Source organism: Callorhinus ursinus, unplaced genomic scaffold (assembly GCF_003265705.2).
Source record: "Callorhinus ursinus isolate GAN/ISIS: 27379988/994484 unplaced genomic scaffold, GSC_fseal_2.0 scaffold41, whole genome shotgun sequence".
In the NCBI taxonomy this organism is placed as follows: Eukaryota; Metazoa; Chordata; class Mammalia; order Carnivora; family Otariidae; genus Callorhinus; species Callorhinus ursinus.
Window position 1 is genome coordinate 11,747,066 of NW_027397103.1, and position 6,000 is coordinate 11,753,065.

A 6,000-nucleotide genomic window follows, 5' to 3' on the forward strand; every position below is an offset into this window, starting at 1 on the left:
TGCACTGGATTCAGCTTTGCATGCCCAGGACACAGCCCAGTGCCTGACCCCAAGGGGACACTCAGTAAGTACACCTTGAATAAATGAACGACCTAAGGAACAAATGAGTGTAGACCTCTGCAGTTTACTTATTCTCCTGGCTGTGAGGAGAAGGAAAGGCAGGTTGAAAACACTTCAGAACACACCTGCCAGACTGAGGGGGCGTGAGCCTGGGGCTCCTGGGCCCTGCATGCTTCCTTCTCCAGTGTTTTCTGAAATGACATCTCACTTTATATGTGACAGGGGCAGGAAGTGGACAATCCCGCGGGGGAGGCCTGGCTCATGTCAGAAGGAGGAACAGTCCGTGGGGTGGGGGCTGGAAAGACATCCTCCCTCTGTGTGTTCCACGTCTGACGCAAGGATGTGGGCAATTTTGTTTCCACGTCAAGCAAGGCTCTGTGCCCCCAGCTGGGGGTCCCACAATTCAACTCAGTTCGGACACTAATTAGAGTTAGTGCAGACCCTACAGGTTACATGCTCCATCTCATGGGACTGCCCACCCCACTTCAGATGCCAATTGCAAGTTGTAGGTTCCTGGGTTACCCACAATTTCTGTCTGACTTGGCTACAACTTGAGGTTCCCATGACCCCTCTCTTTGGATTCGATCATATGCTAAAGCAGCTAATAGAACTCAGGGAAACACTTACTTGTTCACCAGTTTATGATATAATAAAGGATACAGATGAACAGCCAGATGAAGAGGTACATAGGGTGAGGTCTGGAGGAGCTTCTGTCTTCATGGAGCTGGGGTGTGTCACCCTCCTGGTTCATGGAGGTTCACCAGCCCAGAAGCCCCCAACCCCATTCTACTGGGATTTTTATGGAGGCCTCATCGTATAGACAGGATAGATTATTAACTCCATTTCCAGCCCCTCTCCCCTCTCTGGAGGATGGGGTGGGCTGGGGTTGAAAATTGCAAGCTTTTAATCATGGCTGGGTCTTTCTGGGGACCAGCCTCCCTCTAGGAGCTCACCAAGAATCGCCTCATTAGAACAAAAGACACTCCAGGAAATTCCAACAGATTTAGGAGCTCAGTGTCAGATGCTCCCATTACTCAGGAAATTCCAAGAGATTTAGGAGCTTTGTATCAGGAACCAAGGGCAGAGAGCAATATACATATTTCTTATTATTTCACAGGTAGAAATCCAGGGGCCCTGCTTCCCCAAAATGCCTTTCCTAGCTAGGGCCCTTAGTATGTGACTGTATTAGCTTCCTGGGGCTGTGCTAACAAATTATCATAAGCTGGGGGAGCTTAAAACAGCAGAGCTGTATTCTCTCACAGTTTGGGAGACAGAAGTCTGAAATGAAGGTGTCAGCAGGGTTACGCTCCCACCAAGGACTCTAGGAAAGAGCTTGCATCGTGTCTCTTCCAGCTTCTGGTGGCTGTCCACACTCCTCGGCCTGTGACCTCATCACCCCAATCTCCAGGGTCATATGGCCTTCTCTGCGTGCCTCTTATAAGGACACTTGTCATTGGATTTAGGGCCCAGATAATCCAAAATGATCTCATCTCAGGATAATTTACTTCATTACACCTGCAAAACCCTTTTCCCAAATAAAGTCATATTCTCAGTTTTCAGGGGCGAGGATGTAGACATATCTGTTGTGGCGACCATTCAACCCACAACCACAGCCCACTGCCCAACCCATGGCAACCCACTGACGTTTCCAGTGTCAGTGTCTGCATCCTTGAATTCCTTTCTCTACCCAACTGTTTCAAAATGTCCTCTCTGGAAGGGAGGAGGAATTAACTGACCAGATTTAAGGACTGAATGATTTACCCTATGTTTTGTTTGTGTTGCTCTGTGGGGCTGCAGCCCAGGAGAAAGCTGGGGGCCCAACAGTTAAGCAGAGGGACATGGATTGCTTCACTGTGTGATGGGGGGAGGGGTTACATTGATCTAAAACAAGCTCTAACAGGAACTTCCTGGCCATTTCAAAATGAGTCTTAAAAATTGCAGGCACTGGTTTTTGTGTATATATAAGGTGAAAGGGAAATTGAAGAGAGAGGGAGAAACTATAGAGTCAAAGAGCTTTAAGAGACATATTAACCAACTGTTTGTAATCTGGCTCAATTCCAACAGTTAAAAAGTATGAGACATTTGGGGAAATCTGAACACTGATTGGCTAATTAAGGAATGATTGCTAAATTTTGTCAATATGATAATGGTATTTCGGTTATGTTTAAACAAATAGCTCCTAATCTCTTTGAAATACTGAAATACATGTAGACAAAATGATATGATATTTGGGATATGATTCAAAGGAGTCCAGTGGGGGGGGGGCGGAAATAAAAAAGGGAGGGTTTTGGTTTTTGAATGTCATAGCTGGATTGTGGGGACATTCATTGCCTGTTCTCCCTACTCGTATGTATTTCTCATAATAAAAGGTAAAAAAAAAAAATTGAAAGCAACTTAAATCTTTATCAGTGGGGAATAAGATAAATTATGGTTTATTCGTTTAATAAAGTACAGTGTACTTACTTTTTTTTAAAGATTTTATTTATTTATTTGAGAGAGTGAGCTAGAAAGAGCACAAGGTGCATGGGGGGTAAGGGGGTGGGGGCGTGGGTACGGCTGAGGGAGAAGCAGACACCCTGCTGAGCAGGGAGCCAAATGGGGGCTTGACCCCAAGACCCTGGGATCAAGACCTGAGCTGAAGGCCGATGCTTAACCCGCTGACCCACCCAGGCGCCCCATGCTGTGAACTTACTTGAAAAAACAACAACAGCAACAAAAAAGTAACATTCATTTGTATAACAATCCCTTGGGCCAGGCCCAGTTCTAAGCATCTCCGCGATCCATAGAGAATGGGACTGCGTTATAAGTACTGACCCAGAAAGATGTCCGAGATAGGTTGTTAAGTGTCAAACAAAAACAAAACACCAAAAATGCACCTTGTGTAGCATAATCCCACTTTAGGAAGTTAAAAAATCATAGATAGGCCCTCGTAAATGGCTGAAAGGAATGTAAAATAGTTTAGCTGCTGTGAAAAACAATTTAGGGCTTCCTCAAAAAGTTAAACATAGGACTACCATATGACCCAGCAATTCCACTCTTAGCTATATACTCCAAAGAACTGAAAATAGGACTCAGACAAATATTTGTTCATGAATGCTCACAGCAGCACTAATAACAATAGCTAAAAGGTGGTGTGATGATTTCTTTCATATGTCAACTTGGCTGTACCCACATATTTGGTCATATATTTAAGATGTTCTGTGAGGGTGAACTGGTGAACTTTTAAAGCAGACTGCCCTCTATGATGTGGGTAGGCCTCATCCAATCAGCTGAAAGCTTTACTAGAACAAAGTCTGACCTCCCCCCAGGCAAGAAGGAATTCTGCCTGCAGATGGCCTTCAGACTTGACTGCAACGTCAGCTCTTCCCTGGGTCTCCGGCCCGCCAGGCTTTCCTGAAGGTTTTGAACTTGCCAGTCTCCACAATTGCATAAGCCGATTCCTTAAAATAAATCTCTCTCCAAATATATACCTATCCTCTTTGCTCTGTTTCTCTGAAGAACCGGGACTCATGCAGGGGGAAACAACCCAGACGTTCATCAACAGATGGGTGGATAAACAAATCGTGGTCTATGCATACAAAGGAATATCATTCCACCATAAAGAGGGATGAGGTACTGATTCATGCTACAAAATATGTGCGCCTTGAAGACATTTTAAGTGATGGGGTGCCTGGGTGGCTCAGATGGTTAAGCATCTGCCTTCGGCTCAGGTCGTGATCCCAGGGTCTTGGGATCGAGCCCTGCGTCCGGCTCCCTGCTCAGTGGGGAGCCTGCTTCTCCCTCTGCCTCTGCCTCTCTCTCCTCTCTCTCTGACTCTCATGAATAAATAAATAAAAAACATTAAAAAAAAAAAAAGAAAAGAAAACATTTTAAGTGGAACAAGCCAGACACAAAAAGTAGCATATTGTATGATTCCGTTCATATGAAACACCCAGATTAGATAAATCATGGAGACAAAAAGTAGATTAGTGTTTTTCAGGGACGAATATGGTACGGTAAAATGGGGAGTGACTGCTTAATGGGTATGGGGAGTGACTGCTTAATGGGTACGGAGAGGGTGATGTAAATGTTTTGGAACAAGATAGAGGTGATGTTTACACAACAATGTACTAAATGCCACTGAATTGTACACTTTATTTTATTTTATTTAAAGATTTATTTATTTAGGGAGCAGGCGGCGAGACCCGAGCGGTGGGACCCGAGCGAAGGCAGCGCCCAGGCCGCGGTGCCCCGCCGGGCCGCCCCAGCCGCCGCCATGGGCATCAAATTTTTAGAAGTTATCAAACCTTTCTGTGCAGTTCTACCAGAAATTCAGAAACCTGAAAGGAAAATCCAGTTTAGAGAGAAGGTACTATGGACTGCCATAACTCTCTTCATTTTCTTAGTATGTTGTCAGAATTTCATCTAATTGGAATCATACAGTATCATTCCTTAGCATCTGGCTTTATCATGAGCATTTTGAGATTTGTCCATGTGATTGGTAGAGCAGTAATTCATCCCTTCTTATTTCTGAGGCGTGTTCTACTGGATGACTCTACACCATTTGTTTATCTGTTCACTTGTGGTTGGACATCTGGGTTGTTTCCAAATTTTGGCTATAATAAAGTTGCTGTGAACATTCAAAAAAAAAAAGATTTATTTATTTATGTATTTGACAGAGAGAGCTACAGGGAGGGCGGGAACACAAGCAGGGGGAGTGGGGGAGGGAGAAGCAGGCTTCCCGCGGAGCAGGGAGCCGGATGTGGGGCTCCATCCCAGGACCCCGGGATCATGACCTGAGCCGAAGGCAGACACTTAACAACTGAGCCGCCCAGGTGTCCCTGAATTGTACACTTTAAATGGTTAATTTTATGTGAAGCACAACTCAAAAAATATGTATATACAATTTAAAAACCTAGAATAATACATACTCTGGAGTTAGACTGCTTGGGTTTAAAGTTAATTCTCTCACTTTCTGGTTGTGATATTTTACAATCTACTTCATTTCTCTAAGGCTCAGTTTGTTCGTGTGAAATGGAAACAATGTTACCCACATCATTCTAATATGAAGGGAAAATGAGTTAATCTAGGTAAAGTGCTTAGAACAGGGCATAACAGTGTGGATGCTATATATGGTTTAACTAATATCTCTATTATTATTATTATTATTATATACACCAAACTGTTTTTTTTTTTTAAGATTTTATTTTTAAGTAATCTCTATACCCAGTGTGGGACTCAAACTTACAACTCCGAGATCAAGAGTCACATGCTCTACCCACTGAGCCAGCCAGGTGCCCCCTGTACCAAACTGTTAGTAGCACTCTGGAGAGGGGGAAACTTTCATTTTTTACTATACAGACTTCTGTTTTGTTTAATTTTTTTTTTTAATTGAGAGACAGAGAGAGTGAGTGTGCACATGTGAGGAGGGGGTGGGGGTGGAGAGGGGCAGAGGGAGAGGGAGGGAGAATCTCCAGCAGGCTCCACGCCCAGCTCAGAGCCTGTTGTTGGGCTTGATCCTCACAACCCTGACATCATGACCTGAGCTGAAATCAAGAGTCAGGTGCTTAGGTGACAGAGTCACCCAGGAGCCCCAGTAATATTTTTATAATAAAAGAGAGATATAGGTAAATGTTTTTTGTTTTTGTTTTATTTATTTATTTGACAGAGAGAGACACAGTGAGAGTGTGAACACAAGCAGGGGGAGTGAGAGAGGGAGAAGCTGGCCTCCGGCTGAGCAGGGAGCCCAATGTGGGGCTCGATCCCAGGACACTGGGACCATGACCCGAACCGAAGGCAGACGCTTAACGACTGAGCCACCCAGGTGCCGGAGATATAGGTAAATGTACTGCAACATGACTCTCAGACTATCAAGGAGCTTTGGGCCCTTTACATGAGGGAGTGGGAGGGTCTTTGGTTAGACTAAGCAAAGACAGGTTTCACTGCAAACTTAAAGCGCTG